Source organism: Mauremys mutica, chromosome 11 (assembly GCF_020497125.1).
Source record: "Mauremys mutica isolate MM-2020 ecotype Southern chromosome 11, ASM2049712v1, whole genome shotgun sequence".
Taxonomy (NCBI): Eukaryota; Metazoa; Chordata; order Testudines; family Geoemydidae; genus Mauremys; species Mauremys mutica.
This window is the reverse complement of record NC_059082.1, coordinates 59443465-59467000: the sequence shown is the minus strand read 5'-3', so window position 1 is coordinate 59467000 and position 23536 is coordinate 59443465. Positions and strand designations below refer to the sequence as shown.

At 37.6% G+C, this 23536-nt stretch overlaps 1 protein-coding gene across 10 annotated transcripts in view; it reads right to left on the bottom strand.

The window, feature by feature from the left end:
• RBFOX1 (RNA binding fox-1 homolog 1) overlaps positions 1–23536 on the bottom strand; it is a 2584986-nt gene that overhangs the window by 256644 nt on the left and 2304806 nt on the right. Inside the window, exon 2 of one of the 10 annotated variants that reach the window (XM_044979740.1) lies at positions 8546–8628. The exons of the other annotated variants lie outside the window; for them this stretch is intronic. The gene's annotated coding sequence lies outside the window, so the exon portion shown is untranslated. The remainder of the gene's footprint in view (positions 1–8545; positions 8629–23536) is intronic. 10 annotated transcript variants of the gene reach the window in all.

Here is a 23536-nt window from a genome sequence, read left to right as displayed (position 1 = left end):
AAGTTGGAGGGATCTGAGGTGATTGATTGGCCTTATAAATAATAGTTCTCATTAAATCAAAACCATTAACTTTAAAAACCCCACCAAGACGTATGCTGTAACGAGACTGTGTGATTTTTATCATTCTGACCTTTGACCCATCTCTTCTTTGTACTACCTTCTCCTATTGTTCAGGTCTAACTTAGGCCCTAATTCTTTTAGTTTAATGAACATGTAGTTAAGGATGTGCCTAATTCACTGCTCATTCAGGGCCTTAGAGTGCAAGCTCTTCTGGGCAGAGAATTTGCTTTATTTGTTCTGTGTGATGCTATGCATTGTTATGACACTATATAAATAATAATATAAATAGGAGCTCAGCTGCCACTATCAAAGATATGGTATTAAAGCCAAGACAGACTATGTAAAAACATATCTGAGACCACTGTGTACAAAGATCAGTATTGCAATTTGGCTATTACATCAAATACTGGGCAGAGATTTCCTACTATCAGAGAGCAAACCTCTGCTTCTTGTCCAAAAAAGGCATTGGTATGGCTCCACCGCACAGGGGGAGGGCAGAATTTCAACAGACCAAACAGACCCACACGCACTGGCTCTGCAGGAGCTCCACAAGTATCACTGGCCTTCCAGCTTGAGTGGCAGAGGGAGGAGGCTCTGATGCTAGATGGATTCACTGGACATTAGGTGGATTTAGCTGGGGATTGGTCCTGCTTTGAGCAGGGGGTTGGACTAGATGACCACCTGAGGTCCCTTCCAACCCTGAGATTCTATGATTCTATGACATGCATTGCCCCAAACAGAGTAGGGGGTCAGCAGCCATTGGGGCTACACTAGTGCCTCAGAGTGCTACCGACATTATTCCATAGGCAAATCAGAAATGACAACTTTCTTGGTTCCCAGGGATTCTCTTTATGTCAAGCTAAGATACTGAGTGGGAATGGGAAAGGATTTGGCCCACAGACAACTAACTGATCAAGTCACTTTCCCATTGTAGGGTCGAAGCCTTGCAAAAGGCAAGTTCAAGTGAAGCACTAAGACATGCTGCCCAATCTTCCAATGTATTTTTTTAAAGCAAGCATATCATATACTTATTAGAAACTAGTGTATTATATGTCTCTTAATGTAATATTTATAAATTAACTCTGATAGTTGTTTCCGGATTACCATAAGAGATAAAAGGTAAAACAGACTGATAGATGCTAGAATTGTGTTAATAAATTGATATAAAACATATTAAATTAGTAATTTGACATTTAAAGATATCTACAAACCAATTGAAAAATAATGAGCAGTGAGAGCTATTTTTAATGAATCTTGCAAATAAGTAGAGTTTAATCATAATATGTTTCAAAGTGAGTTAATAGTTTTAATTATATTGTCATGTAAGACTTTATCCTTTTGATAAGTTCCAGAATGTCTCTTCTATGGGGTATTCATAATGGTAAACGTCAGGATACACAAGATGGAAAATTTTCATTCTCCTTCTCCCTTAGCAGCACCTTTGATGGGATCTGTCAAGCATTGTTGCTGCATATGCTTAATCCTAGGGCTTTCAGATACAGCTTGTTACCTTCTTGCCAGTTCAACACAGTTTTGTGATGCATTCTATTTATAAGGTTGAGATAAACTGAGTATGCTTGAAGAAGCTAAAAAGCTAACAAGCTAAAATGATTTTTTTCTCACTTAGACTGAATTTTTATTGAGCCAGTTCACAGGTTTACACTTTCATAATAACCTGTGGGTCTTAAGAAAAGAACTATACACAGTGCAATAGGAAGTTTAGCACACAATGTTGTCTTTGCAGATACGGTCAAATGTGATGAATGAGTAACATTCCTGTACACTTGACCTGGAACTACGACAAATGTTTTACTAATGCTAAACAATTTCACACTGAAGGAGCTGATGGCTAAGGGAAATGGAAACAAAATAGAGAGCATTTTCCCATTCAGGCTTCTGGTTCAGAGGCAGCCCCGGTCAGCAGTGTCTGGAACTGATGCTACTTGAAGGTGGCCTTTGTGAAATTACTTGATGCTCTTAGTCCACTTCTATTTAAAGGACAGTTATTTTTTACATCACAAAAACAACATCACAGTCAGCCCTCTTGTTGACAGTCTCAGGGGAGGGGCTAGGAAATGATTTGACATAGACACTTATCTCTATTAGTTTCCGTAGGCATTTCATCAGCAAGGGAGAGTGATATCAGAATTAGGAGGCAAGACTAGAGTCAACTGGGAGCTGGAAAAGCAGTGGCTTGGAGATGCAGTATACTGAGGGAAAAGGTAGCAAGAGATTGGAAAGCTTCGAGAGCTTGGGGAAGGGAATCCGTGGATTGCAGGGAAGGGCGGTGGGAAAGGGAGGAGGAGCAGGGAGTCCAAGGTTGAACAAGTCTGCTATGGTAGCAAGTGTTCCAAAATTTAAGTTTTCATTTCAAAACAAAAAATGAAGTCTCTAGCTCTTACGGCTCCCAAGCTAAAAATGCAAATAGCACTGGGGCAAGGATATCTGCCTGACTCTGCAGGCAGCCTGAAAGGAGAGGGAAGTGTGAATTACACCATTACATTTGGGCCCTAATTCAGGACATCACTGAAGCACACACTGAACTTTAAGCCTGTGCGTAAGTAACCTTGAAGTCAATAGACATCTGAAGATCTACTGTCAGTGGAGTCTTGTGTTGGTATCTAATGTGGGAAGAGCTTGGTTTGTGAGTGGAGTCTGGAAGAGTATTACTACTACGTTTTTGTTTGTTTGGTGACAATAAAAGCATGAGTTCATGTCACTTTTGTGTGTGTGCATCTGTTTCAAGCTGAATTTTCCTTCTGAAAGAAGTGCACATACAAACAGCTCTCATGAAGATTTTCTGCTTTAAAAAAAAAAGTTAGACCCATTCTGAAAACTTCTGATTTTTTTTAAAACCCCTTATTTTTAAGCCAATTTCATTGTATTTTTAAATCATGGGAGGCAAATCTGCTGTACTGCGCCCTACCTCATTCCCTTTCATGGGCACTAAATGTTTCTTTTCCCAAAAAACCAGCAATGAAGTGTGAATCTAATTTTCCAATGGATCAGACAGTCCAACATAGTCAAACAGAGGTATTTCTTATTCTGAATGAAAGACTAATGCAAATACCTGCCGTGAATTCCACAGTAAGTTATATATTTTAAAAAGAACATTGTTGTAGCATGTCTTTAGTATTTTATTGCAGTAATTATCTGTCTGATTGAAGATGCTTCCAGCTGGGTTTAGTAGTAGTGTATAATATACGGTATAAAGGTATCCTTTTGCCTCTACAATTTTCTGAAAAAAGCCTACTAGAAGAGCTCATTTATAGGAAGAATTCAGATACAGCATTTCTATTTCAGATTTTCACTTTGTAGTTTTTGGTTTTACATGTTTTTTTCTACTTTAATTGGATGCTGTATGCCAATCGGGTATTACTGATCATTTATAGGAACAGTGCAATGTAGAAGGAAGAAAATCTCTTCAAGGACCATTACACTCTCTTTTCTTTTTCCTGGACATTTACATGTCTGTGTGCTGAGAGGAGTCTGTATTCTACTTGCTTCAAAATCAGCTAATATATTTTTTATCAACTAAATTTCTTAATGATCATGATAATCTTGACAGGAATGTAGTTTCTTCTGTTGAACAATCCGTAGGTAAAAGTTTCAAAATGATAACGTTATGTGTCACATTCAAAATGAATGACAATGACGATGAAGAAATTATTTAAAAGCTAGGGGGTTAAATGCTATCAGAAATAACTGCAGGGGAAAGGAGATGTCCAGTCTGGTTACTGATATTTACTCTAAAACAGATGTTCTCAAGCTGTGGTCCATGAGCTCCATTCAGGTGGTCCTTCTAAGGTGGGCGCCTGAGCAGCTACACATGAGAGAATGAAGGGCCACCCACCTAATTAGTGGAGCCGTGCAAGTGTGTCTCCACTAATTAGGTGCCTGGACACTGGAGAAGACACACATGTAAGGTGAGATGGTGGCTTTGGGCACATCCATCACATTTGAAAGGTAAGACTACTGATATTAAAATATGAGTTGTGTGCTTTCATTTGTAGAACAAAAAAAGTAAATTATTAAGTTTTTTTTTAAATATAGTGCTTTTATCCAAAGTGCTTTACAATAGTTAGCTAATGGTACAAACAACATTTGGAAAGATCATTAAGTGGTCCGCCAAGACCCTCGGCAATTTTCAAGTGGTCCATGAAAAATAAAAAAGTTTGAGCACCACTACTCTAAAACACAGATTTGATACACTGATGGTTTGGAGGTATGTTTTGAAAATTAGAACTGAATAGAACTTTCATAATGAAACTTGACATCATATAAAACTCATCAATTTTTCAGTTTTACTTCACTTTCAAATACTCAACACAAATTTGAATGACACACTGATGTGACCAAATCTCTCAAGCAAGCCCACACACATTTAGTTTACAACAAAATCTTGCAAAAATTTCAAGAGTGGAATGTTTCTATTGCAAAATGAGGCAAAACTCTGTTCTTTTTAATGTATTCTGCTTTGCTATTTTAAGACTGTCCTAACAACCCACCTTAATCAAAACCAAACTTTGTGTGACTCCTTTGAAAGTGAAACTGGCTGGGTTTCATGCAACTCTAGTTGTAGATTAGCACTGGGCTCATATACACAGATTATACACATTACCACTTCTGTTTGACCTAACTATACCTTAATAATAATTCAAACAAACAAACAAACCTTTTATCAGGCAAAACTGCAGAAGCACAGACATTTTACTATATTAACTGAAATTTTTGGATCAGAAAACATATTTAGTTCAGCAGATTCCTTATGGTAGGGCTCAATTAACAACGATATCTAGATTACTTTCTATGATGATGTACCCTCAGTGATATAATTTACATTCTTTGTATCCTTGTAACTGCATCTAAATTTAAATAGAAGGGAAAGCTTATCTTTCTGGAAAACTAGAACATGCATACTAAAATGTCTGCGACAGCATGCTATGTTTCACCTCACCACTATACAATAATAATAAATAATAATAAATACTTTGCACACAAATTTCACTAGATCTCAAAGAACTTCAAAACCATACATTATTTTTTTACGATGCTTGACACAACTTTGAAGCAGATGTCATTAGAACTGCTTAAAGGAGTATGCCTTTGCCATGGTTCCCATGGAGATATAAGGCAACTTTGCTGAGGCTACTGAAACAAAGCAAATATTTTAGGAGGCTCTACTGGTAGGCTGTCTTATACCTATTACACAGAAAAGGAATCTGAAGCATAAAAAGGTTTCACAACTTCGCTAAGCTCACACAGCAAGATATAGGCAGATGCAGCAATAGAAACCAGGAGCAAGGTCCTGACTTGCACTCACTAGTCTACACTTCATTGTGTTGGCCCTCATGTCTTATTTTATTCTACAACATAGCATTTGAATCCTCATGTAATTCAATAGCATAAGACTTCTCGCTATTAAACAGGAGATGGTCATATCTAGGGAAGTGACTAGGTTCAAGTAAACAGGTTACTTTGTGGAATCAGATAGGAAATTTATTTGAAACTTCCTTAGTTTCCTTGGGTTGTTTTAGTATGAAATCTAGGATGAGAAAAAAGCAAGCTGTGTTTTGGCAGTCAACGTCTGCTAGATACAGTTCTGTCACCCAAAGGATCTTTTTGTCCAATGAAAAGATACCCCCATCAATACGGGTGGTTAGTGCCCCCTGTGAAATGCTATCCACTGTTACAAAGCACATGCACAAGGATCCTCATATTAAAATACTACACAACAGTAAGACAATCAGTAATGTAGATAAGCTTTAAGGCAAAGGAAAAGGAAACTCCTCATTGGCGACTACTACTCTATATAGCTTCTGCTATATAGAGGAGTCACTTTCATAAGGTTTTTGTTAAACCTGTTATGAAACTGACACTTGACCAATTCCTAAGGGGCACTTCAGGGATATGAGCTATTCAGACTTGAATAAAATGATTTCTTCTATCAAGTACAGTTAAAAAAAACAATTTAAAAAGATATACTGGGGGAAATGTAATATTGAATTTTAAACTATGTTGAACATTTATAAGAATCTTAAATGTCAATAATTTTAAAATCTATGTATTTGGACTTTTATTAAGTTTACAGAGAATTTAGAGAGAGGCATGTTCAAGGGATAGGGGGTAGGAAATAAGAACTACAGAGTTCTAATTTTGTCTCCGATATTGACTCCCTTTATGGCACTGGGCAAATTGCTTAACCTTTCCTTGACAAAAGGAGGATTATGCTGGTTACTTACCTCCCTACCATGTGTGTTGTCAGGATTAATATTTATGATGTGATCTGAAGATTAAAACATTGCTAATTTAACTATTATTCCTAGTTTATATGTCCATAAAGGTTGCTCACACACCTCAGACAGACTACTCTTCCCACCCCCTTCTCCCTCCAGGGGAATAGTCTTGTCTTCCATTCATCAGGCCTGGAGCTTCTTCCTATATGGTGCATCTCAGCCAATATCAGCAGGCACCAGTTTATCAGACTCAGATTCTGCACTCTATATTCAAACCTATTCTGACCATGGGTACAGAGCCCAAGAACCCTGCCTTAATCCATCCTGGAGAGGCCAGCTATAGTCTAATGCAGTGCAGGAAGGTGCTTGATAAGCATTTCCATACCCCTCCACTCTGAACTTCATCTCCCCTGCAAATTTGGTCTTGAGCCTCTTGAACAAAGATAACCAGCTGTGTCAAATTTTTTTTGTGGTTTTGTGATGAGGATCAAAGTCCTCTAGGGACTATAATTTTATAAATAAACTCATCTTCCCCTGGATCAAAGCCAGGAGCTACATCTAGCAATTCAGAGTTGAAAGGCTAGTTCAGCCTGCCAACTAGCCCCTGACTTTTGTGAGTTTACAAAACTACATTTATTTTTAACGTGCTCATACTCTATGTATATGTCCCCTTTTACCTTCATTTGGATTCTACTATACAAGACAAGCTTTTGCCGTGAACATTACAAACATAAAAGAATCCAATAACATTATATGGTTCTCTAGGTATAATAGGTACAAAACAAAAAGACACATCTGATAAATATGAAAAGGTTTCAACAAAAGTGATGGACCCTCATGGGGAAATTTGCCACACATGTCCTTTTTCCCAGAAGGTCCTTCAACCCCTCATTCAGCCTCCTTGCAGGGGATAAAGCAAACTGACAAGGACAAGAACAGAAGCCTGAACACCAGCATGCTGCAGCAGTGTTTAACTATTTTTCAATTAAATAAGCTTTGATCATTTTCTAGGAAAAGAAGCTATGACCTGTTCTTTAAAGAGATCATTTACTCCTTTGATCTAATATTACACTCATTTAAACTGAACCTTTTGGTGTCATTCTGTCTTATTTAATATTTAGTTATAGAATGTTCTAAAGTAGGTAAAATTAGTGGCACTCCCAAAATGTTACATACTTTATATTGGCAGCTATATTAATGTAGTGACTGTAAAATAAGTCTTTCAGATGTAATATGGACTTTGCACTGGCACATAGCAAGTATTCTATGTTAAAGGTAGGTATTATTTTACCTATAATCATGATTTTTGAAAGGCTACAAAATATTATGGGCTGAAGTGTAGCTTTATGTCATAGCCTGAAGTAGGATATGGGACAGCACTGCACAGCCCCAACAAGGACTGCCAAAGGCATTGTACCTTAGGCTGACACAATGTCTCCTGTAGCACAAGGTGGGAAGGGCTTTTGCAGGGTGCCTTCCTTGTTTCCCCTAAGGAAGACTGACTCTGCTCCAAACTAGTTTCGCTTATAGGAGCCCAAAGGTCTACCTTTGTACCCTGACACATTGTAATGAAGAAGGGTGGGAGAGAAACTCCCTGCAACCTCTCTCTCCTCCTTCCCCATGGCATACCTGTGTCGGGCCAGGCACAAATTAAATGTGAAGAGAGCTTCTTCTGACATATTTTCTACTTAGGTACCTATATAAAAGGTCACAAGTAGGGGAAGCTTATGACCATATATTGGGCTAATGAGAAGGTTGTAAAAAGGCCACCACCCATTTAGTTGGGGATAATGGGAGGATAACCAATTTTTTTTTCTATGCAGAAATTTACTTCTGTCAGACTGAGACTGCTGCAAATTACGTTTGCAATAAAAATATTTTGTTCAGAACTCTAATGTTTGTGAGGGTCTCCTGAATTCTTCTTCTTTAGACAACCACAAACATTTCTCTGTCACAGGATGTTCCAAATAAACATTGCCTTTATCTTATTTTTAAGCTAATTGAGCAATATGAAATATAGATTGAGAACACTGGAGACAGAATGCCTCCATCTATCTGCTGAACAAGTATAGCCCAAGTAGTGGAAATGGAACCTTCTCGTTACTGCCCTAACAATATGCTCACAGCCTGGAGGAGCCATGTGTAGAGAGACACATCAGAATACAAGTATTCTCAGCCATTGGCCTCTCTGATGAAACTAAGAAATGATCAACTACCAACATACTTCTCATACGTCAGTGAATGCCTACCTGGATAGTAACAACTTTGCGTCTTTATGGATCTGGGACAAATTCAGTCAAAGTTATTGTATATCTTCCTGTACACAGTATACCTAAAAGAATCAGATAAAACTTTAAACAGGGTTTGGAGCAAATGAAAATGAAAATAGTGTTCAATAATATCAGCTACACCTCAACCTCAATATAACGCTGTCCTTGGGAGCCAAAAAAATCTTACCAGGTTATAGGTGAAACCGCGTTATATTGAACTTGCTTTGATCCACCGGAGTGTGCAGCCCCGCCCCCCCCTGGAGCACTGCTTTACTGCATTATATCCAAATTCGTGTTATATCGGGTGGCGTTATATCGAGGTAGCGGTGTATATCTACAGTAATAATGTAGCTCTTAGAAATGAATATGAAACAAGGCATGAAACTATCATTTTTTGCATCTTTGTAGGATTGTATAATTGTGTATTCTACCCTATAGATGGCCATTAATGTAATGTTTTAAAGACTTCAATTTATTTTAGAGATTGGATCTACCTGCAATATTTAGATATGAATCCATACTGTCCCAAAACTCAGGAGTATTTGGATTTTGATTTTTCCTATTATAGAGTGAAGGGCAGATGCTAAATTCAGCTCTAAACTTTTCCTAAATATATGGCTATTGGGGATATGGGATTTTGATCTGAGTCCATCTGTAGCCTAAAGAAGGCAAAATGGTTTCTACAGAAAGCGGCATGTTCTTATCCTTGTTAGAAATGCTTCTAATTTATGACATTTAGACCTAGACGTGAATTTCCTCAAAGTTAAGTAAGGAGGGTAGTTTCATCTTTGGGTCTCTCTCCAAGGATTTTGTTAAGGACTAATGATAATGTGATACTGTCAAAACTTAGTCGCCCATTCTTCATTCACCCAAATTAATCTCACAATTCTCAGCCTGTATTTATTTCTGGTCATCCCAAACAGATATTGATGGTTCCCATGTATAGCTAGTTCTCCCTTCTTGCCTACCCCCACAGAATGTTAGGGCTGCCATCTGGAAATAAAAGACATTTAGAATACTTGTAAATTGTTTTGCATATTTTCCCATGTTGCTCCCAACATCTATCCTCAGGGGGCATATGAACAGGTGACAGTAATTGTTTTTTCCCACTTTGCCTCCATGACTCCCTATGTGGGGAGACAGTAACATTTTTCAGCAAAGAAAAGATCACCTTATAAATTTACATTCAGCTCTTGTGGAATCAGCTTCTCTATGCATTCATTTGGATCTGCCTCTTTGCTCCCAGCAGGGATTCCCTGTAGTCTAACTTCCTGCATTTGATTTTCTAACATCTCCATAGCAAGCAAGACCTTTATGCATATGTATTTACTATTAGACAATATAAGACTGTTACCCATCTGCCTATACTTCTGTGGTCTCAACTCTATCCTTCACTGCACAAACTTGCCCTGTTAAAATTGTTAATTGTGTAACTACACTTTCTCATCTATTTTTAAGCTAAAGACATGATATGAGCTTATCCATTTCTGCATTTACTGGGCTGCAGAGGCTTGATGATAACCTTTCTTTTGGGATTGAGGGGCTCCCCTCCCCAGATTGCTTCTATACCATGGCCATGGTGGCAGAAAAGCCCATGGTAAAGAAGATTTGTTTCTTTTCTTCATTTTAAGTTTTAGGCCTACTGGAAATGCAAGAATTGTCAGAGTAACACCTAGGAACCCATGGAATGCAGCAAAAGATCTCGCTAATCAATGCTGAGTGAAGAACAGCCTAAAATGTGAGAGTTTCCCTATCTTAAGGCTTGCCTCCCTTCAGTGTGTGAATGGGGAAAAATGCAAAATATATGTAAACCAAATACAAATTTCATTTTGAACTTTCTAATTGGTCCAAAAGTGTAAATTTCTGACAAGATATTTATTCTCCTACAAAATGTCCTGCAGTCAGACAAGCTGAAAGTGTAAGGCTGACAAGCTCACCACCGTGGAGTAGTCTGAAGCCAAAGTAAGAGAAAGAGTAAAAAAGGCAACCAAGCAGCAAAGGACAGACTACAGTGGCAAAATGGATTTACAAATCTTTTGGTAATAATCCAAATTAAAAGATGAAGAGAAAATTAAAATTTCCATGTTTCATGATGTCTGATCGCTTTCTTCTATTAAGCAACACAATAAAATTTCACAAAATGCATAATAAATGCTCTTCTCTCAAGATTTGTGGGTTTATTTGTTAATAGATTTCTAATTCAGCTATACTTTTCACTCAGTCTAGCATATTCAGTTAGGTAATTATAATCATCAAGGTAATTAGAGGAGAATGGCTAAATCCTGATTCCGTAAACAAATTGTGAGTGGCCATTCCAGCAGACCTGTGAATAGCTCAGTTCCTATATTCTGTCTGAAAAGCAGCTGACTGCACATTGAATGACACAACTTGGCTAAGTTAGTTAGTATCTGGAAAATGTTTTAAAGCTTTAAAGTGGTATGTAAGTGGTAAATATTACTATAATTATACCTTCTGATATAAATTACCAGGAGAGATGATACTTTTCCTTAAAAGGAACAAAAACAAGATTAATAAATTTTTACTTTGATTCCATGATTGCCACCTTGTGATGCATGGAAACAAATCAAGGCAGATCTTGTAAAGGGAGCTACTATGTGTGGAAGCTAACTTTACAAGATATGTGGTGATGTACATCTGTACATTGGAAGGCTGAAGTATTACTCGTCCATTTTGAAAGCAGTGGATTTAGTTGTTAATGTATACAGGAGTCATGTGACTAATTCCCTGCACAGCACTTTGAAAATTTACAGGCAAGAGTTTAAAAACAAGAGCACTATAACACTAGGGGCAAAGGGGGAAATCATTAAAGCAATCAAAAATAAGGTGGAGAGTCATAAATTCCAAATGTTTTCTTCAATTTTAAAATCAATCTCAAAATTACAGCATGGAGGAAAATTAGCATCTTCCTACATAAACAGGATATAAGTACTTGAGGCACTTAGCCCCTTGGCAAATTATGTTTGGGAATTTCTAGACGAATGACTTGTGTCTATGTTTGCAGCTTTTCAGTAGTATGCTGCAGTAGAGTGCTCAGTGTTTATTCTGGAATTAATCCAGGTTCATAAAACCAGTAATACATCAATACAACAGATGTACTTGCGTGATTATACATTAAAAGGTGATTCACTTTAGTATGAAAACTTTGTAACCACTCAAGTTGATTTTGATCTTTTTCACAATCTGTATCTCATCAGCACAAATTACACAATTATTGTTAAGGGAGTAGTAGCCCCTAATTTCAAGATCTTTATAATACAACTATCTATACTTAATAAAAACTCCTACCCTGATAATTATTAGCTTATGACAATATTTTCCAAACTCTTGGCAGAACTCTAACCATTTATCAGAGTAAGATCTTGGGTGTATCTGCTGCTCCTATTCAACTCTATGTTTAGAACAGCACAAATTGTGTTATTCTCATGATTACAAGGCTGGAATTTGGAAAAGACCAAGATCCACTGTAGAGTGTAGAACATTCAGCTGAATGATGATGCACTAGGTCATGCAAAGATTCCTCATTAAAGGAAAACCATGATGTAAACCATGATGATTAAAGAGTTAAAAGATTTAAATCTTTCCACATTCATTGTTATCTACATGTCTTCTCTACTGAATTTGCAACTTCTTAGTTATTTATAAATAGATTATGAATTTAGACTATTTAGTTTGGGTTTTTTTAGATGGGGGTGAAGTAACTTTCTGAGGCACATGTCTGGGTTCTCCCTGCTCCCCCCATCTAACCTAGTTAAGGTTGTTTTAGAGGAGTTGCTGTAGTTAGCTACATATTCAATACCAGGAGTACCATTTTTAAACGGTACTTTTGTTTTTGTTTTATCGTTGCTGAACTCTGTGAAACCTTTCCAATGGCAGAGTCTGAAGCCAACAGAACTCAATGTACCAGCCAGCAAGAGATGCAATGTACAGCTTTTGCAAGGTTCTGAATGTCCAATAAAGGCTGTTAAAGCCACTCTGCATCTTGAAGGATCTGTCCTTTAATCATCACCTGTCATAGCCAACAGAGCCCTGACTGCATCTTTACATCATGCTTGAGCTCAGAGGCCTGTCATGAATGATGGTTTCTAAAGCTACGACACATAACCCTATGGCTAAGTTTTCTTGTCTATTTTCCCTTTCAAACAATCATAGGTTGACATTCTTATGAGTTTCATTTTTTAGCTAGTGAATTAAAAATGGCTCTAATGAGGCAAATCTACAATAGATTATGAGCCAAATGGAGGTTTTGCAAACTATTACACTGTTTTAACTAAATCAAATATAGTATTTGAAGCAAGACTTTCTTTCATGGTAAAAACAGAATACACCTAAATCCTAATGCAAATCTGTTCATTTGAAAATGATACACATTTATATTAAATTGCAAAGCTACATTGTTACCCTAAGTATAATATTACTAAAATGCCTTTACACAGCCAGCTGGAAATCCTGACATTTCATCCATATTGTTATTTATATACATATTTACGGCAGCCACCTGCTTGTAACTTGGCTCATACCATAAAGCAGTACAGTTCCCCTGTTTCATTATACTTTGACATTTCACTATAACTACATAGCTGGCCATTTCTCAGTTTCCAATTGCTCTGCAGCCGCTCTTGAATTATATTGCCTTGGTAATAGAATAAAGATCTTTCTCCGTGGTAGTACTAGCCTCTTTTTTTCATACCCAGATGGTACAAATCGCTGCTGGCACATGTAACAATTATAGCACAGCTTCTGCTGCTTAAATGAACCCCCATAAACCCCACAGAGTTAGATTAGATTAGGGAATTGGGAGGTGAGCAGGAGGTCTGGCCAGTGGTCTCAGCTGAAGCAGATAAGTATTTGGTACTGCCTGTATATTGCTGTGATGGAATATACAGAACATTTCTAGAGGTTTGTTCAGGGATCCAGTTTCTGAAAATGAGGAAGTAGAAAAGAACACAAACTAGTGATGTTAATAAGACTAATTTCACAATTGTAATCACAGCAGTCTGGAATATTTTATCTACAATAGTTTTTATATTATATATTTTAATATATTGGTTAGTATTTGAAATAAAAATATTTCACAATATTCCACTATCCAAAGAATACTGTTAGAAGTGGAACCATTTTTAGAGAAAACTATTTCACTGTTGGACAGTTCAGATCAAATATTCAAAGTTTTCCTACATTCCTGTTCCCATTCAAACACTTCAGTGAACCAATAACTTTTTGATGGCCTCTGTCCATTATGAAAGAGATTGGTGGCCTCTGTTCAGTCCCTAATGGGCAGTGTCCATGCGATGAAAACACATTCCAATTAGCTCTCTTTGGAGCAGAAAGGCCAATAACTGAATATAGTGAGAATGAATTACCTAAAGGTGGCTCCCTGAAAACAGAATGAAATGGATTGACAGAGATGGAGGGAAGCTTCTCTGGGTGCCAAACCTACTCACTAATAAACAAATGTTTAGTGTTGTCAATCTAACACCCTGTCACAAGCCATTTTAAAACCATGTCAGAAACTAGCACAGGCTAAATAGCCTGATTCTCTATGCATTTACACCAGAGTAAATTAGGTGTGATTCCAATGAAGTCAATATAGAATAAAATCAATATAAGTGAGCAGCGTCTCCAGCTCACAATTTATTTATGTACATTTATTTATAATGAACTAATCAGGCACTCAGCGCTTGTAAAGCATTACAAATATACAAAGCTAAGGATCAAAATCCATAAAAGAAGGATTAACTCATCTATAATAATATTTATGTCACTCATTCTATTTACTCAACCTAACAGTTGCCTTCTCTATCAAAGCATCCTACATTCCTCAGACTCACCCAAATCCCAGGTAGGAAAACAGAGGAAGCCTTGTTTTGTGTCCAGAAACGTTAATAAATCAGGACTCACTGGAACAAAGGAGCAATTTTCAGACCCAATGGTCCCTCATGAACAGAGTTTCACCACTAGCTCCCTTCCTTTTTAAAATGGGTCTCTTAGCTCGAATAGCCCTGATGATTGCAGCTTCCTATGACATCACATAAGGAGAGAGGTGGCTTATCAAAAAGCCAAGACCAAATCTATTTGAGGCGTTACAGGTCAAGATGAATGGCTAAAATTCCACCTGCAAAACTAACTGGAAGACAACAATCCCATTTAATAAGAAGGCTGCATCATTCTGCACTATACCATACTGTTTCATACTGGACGGCCATACTAGATCATACCAAAGGTCCATCTAACCGAGCATCCTGTCTTCTGACAATGGCCAATGCCGGGTGCCACAGAGGGAATGAACAGAACAGGTAATCATCACGTGATCCATTCCCTGTTGCCCATTCCCACCTTTTGGAATGGTCTCAAACTGTAGTCTGATGTCCTGTAAAGAGTCCTGCACTAGTCTAGTCTCATGGACCACGGTAGTGAGAACCACATCTTGCAGGGAGAAGGGTGAACTAGGAAATGGTTACCCACTTCTCACCACGCAAAGATGAAAAAACCCACCAAAACCACACAGTTTCCCCAGCAGCCAGGAGAATGTAACATGACCTCTGGATTGTTAATCTCATTCTTATCCGAGTTGAGAATCAGCAAGCTAGCCCTCCTCCAAGTCCTGGTCTCAGTCAGACAACAAAGGCCAGATTTCTAAAAGACCACAGGTTCCAAAATAAATTGCTACGTTTTCAAAGGTGCTCAGCATCCAATGTATCGAGGTCTTTTGAAAATGTGGCCGCTTATTTTGAGGCCCAAATCTAGCCCTAAGTAAGTTACTCCCCTATGTTAGCCAAGTCAGAGAAGTTAAGAGACAGACCTGGGCATCTTTCACATATGGAGGACAACATAACCCACATCTTCTCACTATCACTTTTTATAGCAACAGTTTCATATCCACATTGAGAAGGGATGAAGGGGAGGACCTCTGTGGCATTCTGCATCAGAAAGCCACAGTGGCAAATAACCAGTTGCCTAAATCTAGGCTCTGGGATCTTTCAGAAAGAAAGGAACAGAGCCACTCAAGGAGCATAGGATCATAACTGTGTCACTGAAACCAACAGTATTGAAAGCAGTTGCAAGGTCTAATGGGAATCACAACAAAATCTTGATCTGAATTTCTCACCAATACAACTAGAGTGCAGATATTGCCAGCGTTTCCTTTTCACATCCGCATCAACAATTATTGCCTAAAAAGAGAGGTCTAAAATAAGGGATTTTTCCTGAAGCAAGCCTACCAACTAACACCTTAAGAGCAGCTGGCATTGTGCCATTCTAGCGGGTTGTGCTGATGAGAAGCCTTCTCTGTTGGCCTCGTCAGCCAGAAAGGACATGGACACAGTTCACTGGCTGAAGCCTGAAGCTCCCCCAACACTTTAAGAAACTCAGGTATAACACTAACTGAAATTTGAGCAGAGAAGACCTGACAATAACTGTGCACAGCCTGCAGCCTTTCTAAGCCAGCTTGAATCCAGCTAGTACAGTGAGCAATAGCAATCAAGATAGAGAAGCACAGGCTTCTGTGCGTGTAGTGTAAGTCCAGCCCAGACTCCGTTTACATACTTGGCTCAATAGCCCTCTCTGAAGCCTGCACTGTGCTATCTTCACTGCCACTATTACCTGAATTAGCCGGATCTGAGCTTGCTCAGGTAGGCTAGCCCATGCACAGCGTTTGCTGTGTAGACATACCCTTAATACTAGTCTGCACCAGAAACCACTCTACCAGGGAGATAGTGAGCTAACTCTAAATCTGAATAATTTGTTTTCTGAATGAATGGTACTGGTTTTTGATCTGCAGAAGGGGAAAGATAACTTCATTCAAAGCTCCTCAGACACAGATGTGTGGACAGGTCTCAACTGAGAAGCTTGTAAATTAGAAAAATTTCTTTCCCTTCAATCTTAGTCCAAGTAATTATAGTAGAGCTGACCAAGAGGAGCACTGTTCCTCCTGTTAATAGTGTTGTGTGTGTGTGTGTGTGTGTGCGCGCGAGAGAGAAATTCAGAGGAACTAGCATGGCTTAATATTTAGCTATAAGAAAAAAATACAAAAGCTGCAGGGGGAAGAGGGTAAAAATAGGTTAAAGTAACACAGTGTTCAGAATGACTGAGCATTAATAGTGGGAGAAAATCCAATAAGAATATAAGAATGGCCATACTGGGTCAGACGAAAGGTCCATCTCACCGAGTATCCTGTCTTCCAACAGTGGCCAATGCCAGGTGCCACAGATGAAATGAACTGAACAGGTAATCATTATGTGATCCATTCCCTGTCACCCAATCCCATCTTCCTGCAAAAAGAGGATAGGGACACCATCCATGCCAATCCTGGCTAGTAGCCATTGATGGACCTATCCCCCATGAACATATCTAGTTATTTTTTGAACCCTGCTACATGTATGTGTATAAATATAAATAAATAAATAATTTAACAATATGCAGTGTTAAATGTGACCTAATATAATATAGGGAAATACCCTTTTAGCATGTTTGTCACATGCCCTAAAACAGAATGGGGTTAGGAAAAGGTATAGCCCGTTCATTAAAAATGTAGGGAACAGACCAAAAATGAAATGCTGCAACTCTTCAAACACATTTTATGATCAACTGCTCACTGGAATTCTGATAAGTATTGATGAAGGCATTCTTTGGAATTCTGCAAAGACATAACATTACTTTGTGAATATTTGGAAGTAATAATTTAAAATTCTGAATCAGATGTTCATCATTTTGCTTGATTTATGGACCTGTTATTTTTGATGCCATATCAAATGTCTTTTAAGAAGTTCAGTTTATGAGCCTCTTCATCTATCACAAGCTTGTCCTAATTATGCAGAGTCTTTGCAAATATTATGATTCATGCTTTAATTTTCTCTAGTGCCATATTACATTGTAGACTATCAAACTCCAAAATTAGAGCACTACAAATACACAGAAAACTGCTGTCTATGTCTTTGGATATACAGTATACAAACACTGCCCACTCATCACCTATGCTAAGCCATACAACCAACCTTTTATGCAGCTTTTCTAAATTTTGCTAAAGGTATTTTCCTTTTGCTAATTACTTTATAAATAGAGATCAAGAATCAGAACAAAGAAAGATGAAAGGAAGAACGAGACAGAGGGAGACGAGAGGAAAGAAGAAAAAATAGCATGTGTGCTAGAAAAATAAGTCTGGGGGAAAAGAGAAGCAGCAGCAAGAAATGAGACACCAAAATATAAAGTTTTAGGAAAGGAAAAAAAGAAGAAAGATCAGACAGAATAGAGACACTGAGGGCTAAATGCTGCTCTCAATTAACGCCAGTGTAAATCTAGATTGAATCCATTGGCTTCAAAGGAGTTACTCAAATTTACATACAACATAGCAGAATTTACCCCCACAAATTATTTTTAAAGATATTTATATTATAAAACTAATAGGAAAATGTTAAATTTAAAAACAACAATTAAAAGTAGCTCAAAGAATAGTGTAGTGGGAGGCCTCATAAAAAAAAAACCAACCCTAATCTTGCTCCCACTAAAGTCAATGGCAAAATTCTAATGGACTAAAGATGGTTCAAATTGGGCCTGTTTTGAAGTTCATCTAAGGCAGAAAAATACCATAGACCCTTCACTGCTCATCCCAATGAGATTTTCACATGCGTTATTCAGTTCTGTGCATAATCTGATTCTGGCTTGTATTCATTTATGGCTCCAGTTGACAAAGGTGTTTCTGTTATATATGGCATTCATTTGGCAATCTGAATCCAGAAGCTGTTGTAAACAACATGCTCAACCTACATATTCAATGGGAACATAAATTAATGTTGAACTTTTAGAGGCAATCCTATGGTTAACTATTCTGATATGTATCTACGAAAAGCACTTTATAGTTTACTTCATAGTATCCAGCACTTAGATGCGTGTGTGTATGTATATTTTCTACCTTGGGCTTTTATTTTATTTAATTATTTTGACTGAAATCACAGGAGATAAGGATTCAAACTGCACTTTAGTGACTCCTAAAAATCACAGCTAAGAAGTTCGTTGGTCTAATGTTACTATTTCCTTGTCCAAAAAAATTAATTATGTGTTTCTTACTTTCTCTTTACACCAACATACATAACACTAGAAGCAAAAGTAACAGAATGGTGGCTGAAAGTTGACGGATTTCAGTCTTTCAATTCTAAGCCAAATTTTCAGGCCATAGCCTGACTTTCAAGGATGTGAAATCCTATAGAAGCTGCTCAGGTAGTCAAGGCCGATTAAATGTTACCTGATTAATGTGAGTGTGTTTGTATGTGTGGGAGAGAGGAAAGCACTTTGCTGTATGCAATAAAGGCTGCTGAACATGCATTTTCTGTAACCTTCTAAGCCACTAAGAAAATTGCATCTTGGTGGATGAGTCAAATCTAAGAAATATTTTTGTTGACAGCTTTTCATATTAAAAAAGATAGATATAGGAAATTGCATAGAGAATCTCTCCTACTGAATGATAAAAAACCGAAATGTCTAGAAAACTATTGATGTAAAAATTCCATCACACCTTTGCAGATCAAAAATCACTAATAAAACATATATACAAATACATGTAATTAAAAATAAAAATAAACCTTGCAATAGAATATTAGTAACATCATAAGAGCATTGAATGATAACTGGTTGCTGTAATTAAAAGATATTCTGCAAAGCAAATGCAAAATGATCCACATTAAACCTTACAGACAGTAGCTGAACCTGGCCTGTTTCTGCAAAGGGCCATACCACGTTTCAGGTTGCAACGTCTATTAACCAATTTCATAATGTCTTATAATTAAAAATCATGATATATTGTGCTACATTATCCCAGTTTCTGACAAAGCAAATGCTTCCATGATGTGTATACTACCTTATTTATTCAAGTTTGTCAATACAAGGTGCATGTGCCATATCCCTCTATTAGCAATCAGGTCTTACAATCCCTATTGACAAGATGGACAACAATCCGGTCTCGTAAAAGATTCATGACACAACTTTGCACTCTCTATTGCTTGCTTTCTCATAAAACCAGTGCAAATCCTATCAAAAATTTAGCAGAACCCCTGCCTCATCTGTTTAGGCCTGAAGCTAGTTGCAGGGACAACTCATTAGGGACAAGCTCATTAAAACCAGCCCTGGAGCAAAAGCAGTTTGCGAGTCTCCTCATTTTTATTCACTTTCACCTAGCCATTCGAGTTTCTTGTGTTTCCCAGATGCAGAGCTTCTAATGATTTTGTACAATAAGCAAGGCTGTTTTCAAACTTACGATAGACCCAAGGTCCTACAAATGCAGCTCCTTACGTCTGCCAAAGCTAATATAGTTTTGTTAGTTTGTAAGGCTTGTGATACTTTCTGTAGGGTATCATGTACTTGATGGATGCTATTCTTTTTTATTTGATTAACCAAATAGCATTTATGCATAGTGACTATCAAAGCCATGACAAAATCCAATGGGAAGTATGTATGTTCAGATTTCAAGCTAATATTCAGATGCTTGTACCTGGAACCTCATGTGCTGGAGCATATATGGCATAAAATTTCCAGCACTGATCTGAGAACCCTTCCATACCTGAGCACAAGAAAATGAAATAAATATTTCCTTCCTCCTTATGTTTTATACCCCAGTAAATGCTGAAACATAGGGGTGGGTTTGGATGTGTTGTGTTTTTTTGCTGTCATTGTAGTACTTAAAAGTACTATAATTCTCTCCTCCCTTTGTGCCATTCATATCTATCAAGGAAACCTGCCAACAATTTCTATCTTGGTGCCTAAGGGTAAGCACATAAATAAGTAGCCTGATTTTCAGAAGTTCAGTGTTCCTACAGCTTCTTTTGACTTTGACCTACAGGGGAACGGTTGGTGCTCAGTACCTCTGAAATTCAGGCCACTTTTATTTAGGTGCTAGCTTTATGCACTTACATTTGAAAATCAAAGTGAAATTCACTGGCGATATAGAAAGTCATTCATACTACTAAAGCTCAGTGAGGAGGTTGTGCCTAGGGAGGTGCTGGCAGAGTGACTGTGTAAGGTTCTTTACCCCTTCAGCACTAGGGTCTTAGTGCTGGCCCTGAAAAGGTCAGCATATAAAAATAAGGTTGAAGACATTTACCACAGGATCTATGATTACATGAATCTAGTGGCTCAGAAAACATGTAAAGTCAGAGTAGGCTAGTGAGGGATTGTCCTAGAGCCCCAGGGCCTGCTTGCAGTTTGGGTGTGGTGAATTCCATCACTCAGCCCTCATGGAGATCCATACACAAAGCCCGGCTAGTCCCACTTTGTGTTGGGGTTAGTTTCACTCTTATGTACTTCATTTTCACATGTATTATGCAACAATATATTAAGGCGAGATCCTATCCAACCTAGATGTGGAGTGCCCTGTGTATATTAAGTTCAAGATAACAAGTAATGGTCTGGACAGGAAGTGCATGGGAATATAATCCTGCATTTATAACATGTGGTCATAAGAACATAAGAATGGCCATAGTGGGTCAGACCAAAGGTCCATCTAGCCCAGTATCCAGTCTTCCAACAGTGGACAATGCCAGGTGCATCAGAGGGAATGAACAGAACAGGTTATCATCAAGTGATCCAGCTTCTGTCGCCCATTCCCAGTTTCTGGCAAACAGAGGCTAGAGACACCATCCCTGCCCATCCTGGCTAATAGCCATTGATGGACCTATCCATCATGAACTTACCTAGTTATTTATCAAATTACTCCCTATCTAGAAGCAGTAGTAAGGTCAAAGAGGGGAGTTATTAGCTAAGCACCTAATTTGCATCCTGAGGATTTTATTTAAATCCAAGTCTCTGTAACCAACAACTCTTCTCTCACACCTTGCTTCTTTTTTATCCTGGATCTTGAGAGTAAGGCAGCAGGTCCACATGGAATAGAAGCGAGCACTACACTTAGAGTCCAACATCATTTGTGTGCAATTCAGTCACTGCTCATACTTATGCTGGAGCATAACACCCTTGTATGCCTGCCTGCATGTTATGCAAAGAATTATGGGATCATGACACTTTTCAAAATCTAAATTAATAACCCAACAGACAGTAATGGATATTTTGCATCCTTTACTGCCCATTGTGTACATATGCATCACTTGGGGACTTTAAAAAAATATTCAATTGCCCTAAAAAAGTAAAATAGTTTTGAAGCTTGTTGTTTAAAAGATGGAGTTTACTCACCTAACTATATCAGCAAAAACTATGAAGTCTGTGATGTACATTTTCTATTACACAGATTGTTGCCCTGAAATATGTTGCATAGTTTCCACCAACAACAATGTTGCCACACAGTTTAACTCAACAAGCATGACACACATCAAGCATTATAGGAAATCAAGGATATTAGTCTTTCTTCATGCATAGATTATTGTCAAGGCAGGTGGTTTATGATACCACTGAAACTGATGACAATACAAAGTCTAAGCAAGATCAACAGTCTTCATATGCAAAACTCTTATTCAATGGTACTCTGATGGGAATTTGTCCCGTTTAGATGTTGGAGAATTAGGCTCTAGTGTCACCAGAACAAAATCCTTTTGGGGTACTGGGTTGAAAAAAAATGTTACCATACACAAACCATTTTCTAATTAAACAATGTGCCTATTTTAATTCCATCTGCTCCTTTATAGAATAGCTGAAGGCTAAAGTAGTTTGCACTGTAAACCAAAGATTTTAATTCTGGGTATTCTGAACGATAAGAAGTATTTCAGATTGAAAAAATAAAACCATGTAAACAAAAATTAAAAACCACCAAGAAGTGTATTAAAGCTACTAGATCAGGGGTCGGCAACCTTTCAGAAGTGCTGTGCCGAGTCTTCATTCATTCACTCTAATTTAAGGATTCGCATGCCAGTCATACATTTTAATGTTTTTAGAAGGTCTCTTTCTAGAAGTCTATAATATATAACTCAACTATTGTTGTATATAAAGTAAATAAGGTTTTTACAATGTTTCAGAAGCTTTATTTAAAATTACATTAAAATGCAGAGCCCCCCGGACCTGTGGCCAGGACCTGGGCAGTGTGAGTGCCACTGAAAATCAGCACGCGTGCCGCCTTCGGTGCGCATGCCATAGGTTGCCTACCCCTGCACTAGTTAATGTTTTTCCATTTCTAAACCATATGAATGGACATATCTGCTTTTCTATCAATTTCTCTTGTATCCATCAAAAGAAAGGACTCCAAGGCTGAGAAGCTATGTGCCCAGTGAAGTTTTGTGCAGAGATGAAAACTTCAGAAAATAGGGATTTATAAAGAAAATGACACAACATAAACATTAACACTGCAAATAGCGATGTTAAAATTGTTTTTTTCTTAAATCCAATTAAATCTTATCATAAAAGGAGCTTAAAAACAAAAGGACTGAAACTGAAATGCTTTAAAAATTAAAATATAGCTAAGTACACTTTTAATGATGCCAGCTTTTTATTTTTATAGAGACATTTGAAAACATATTTAAGCCTTTTCTCTAAACCCTTTCAAAGGCATGGGAGATATAATTCAGGTGCTACACTTACATACAAAGTAAAGACTAAGAGAATCAGAATAACTACCACATCAATGTAACTTTTCTAGATTATTTCTTTCTTAAAATTAGAAAAGAAATTTAATCTTGCAGCTTTCAAGTCAATTATAAAATATAAAAACACATTTGACTCCAAATATTTTGAAATGCTATTAATGCATCACAAACTTCAATAACTGTGAGAAAAAACGAAAATCAATGATCGGTAGCTTCATTACCCCCAACAAGCAAGATCGCTCCCCTTTTTGTCACCATGACTGTTTTAGCAATATAATATTGATATAACTCAAAGAAGTAAATCAGCACAAACTTCCTTACATGTAACTAGCTCAGTTTTGTGAACTTGCTCCAGTGCACCAACATACATATGAATATCATGCATTTTTTCCCTAAGACCTTGTAAATACACCAAGGCAATTCAATGAGAATATAATGTTGG